The sequence below is a fragment of the Limulus polyphemus genome, unplaced genomic scaffold (genome assembly GCF_000517525.1).
Source record: "Limulus polyphemus unplaced genomic scaffold, Limulus_polyphemus-2.1.2 Scaffold3832, whole genome shotgun sequence".
Lineage (NCBI taxonomy): Eukaryota > Metazoa > Arthropoda > Merostomata > Xiphosura > Limulidae > Limulus > Limulus polyphemus.
The window spans coordinates 42,875-43,335 of record NW_013669442.1 but is presented as its reverse complement, the minus strand read 5'-3'; positions in this window follow the sequence as shown (position 1 = coordinate 43,335).

Sequence of the window (461 nt, the reverse complement as noted above, 5' to 3'; positions counted from 1 at the left end):
TGAAAATTATTTCGATGAATAGACAAACTGAATATCGACAATTTAATTGTTCAACTTTAAGTGCATCTTAAATAACTAGTTAATGACGCAACAATAGTTTTTGTAAATTTCGTTTCTTTCATTGCTGTTCACGTTAAATAATTACAATGGTATTACTGTATTCTTTGAAGACCTATTTTAAGCTTAAGTTTTTAATTCTGTTTGAAAGTTTACAAAAGTTATTTGTAAATTAGTCAATTTTGTCCAGTTTACCTTCTGTAATACTTCAGCCATCGATATGAAATTTGGTGTTTGAAAGTCATTGCTCAACTCTTTCGCTTAAATAATCTATTGATAAACTAACAATAAAGATGTAATAGCAGTATATATATTGTTACGTCTCCGTTCGTTAGTTGATTTTCCGTAACTTCGTTCCGACGAAACTTTAGCGACATAAGTCCTTACTTAATAAAACTGGTTTA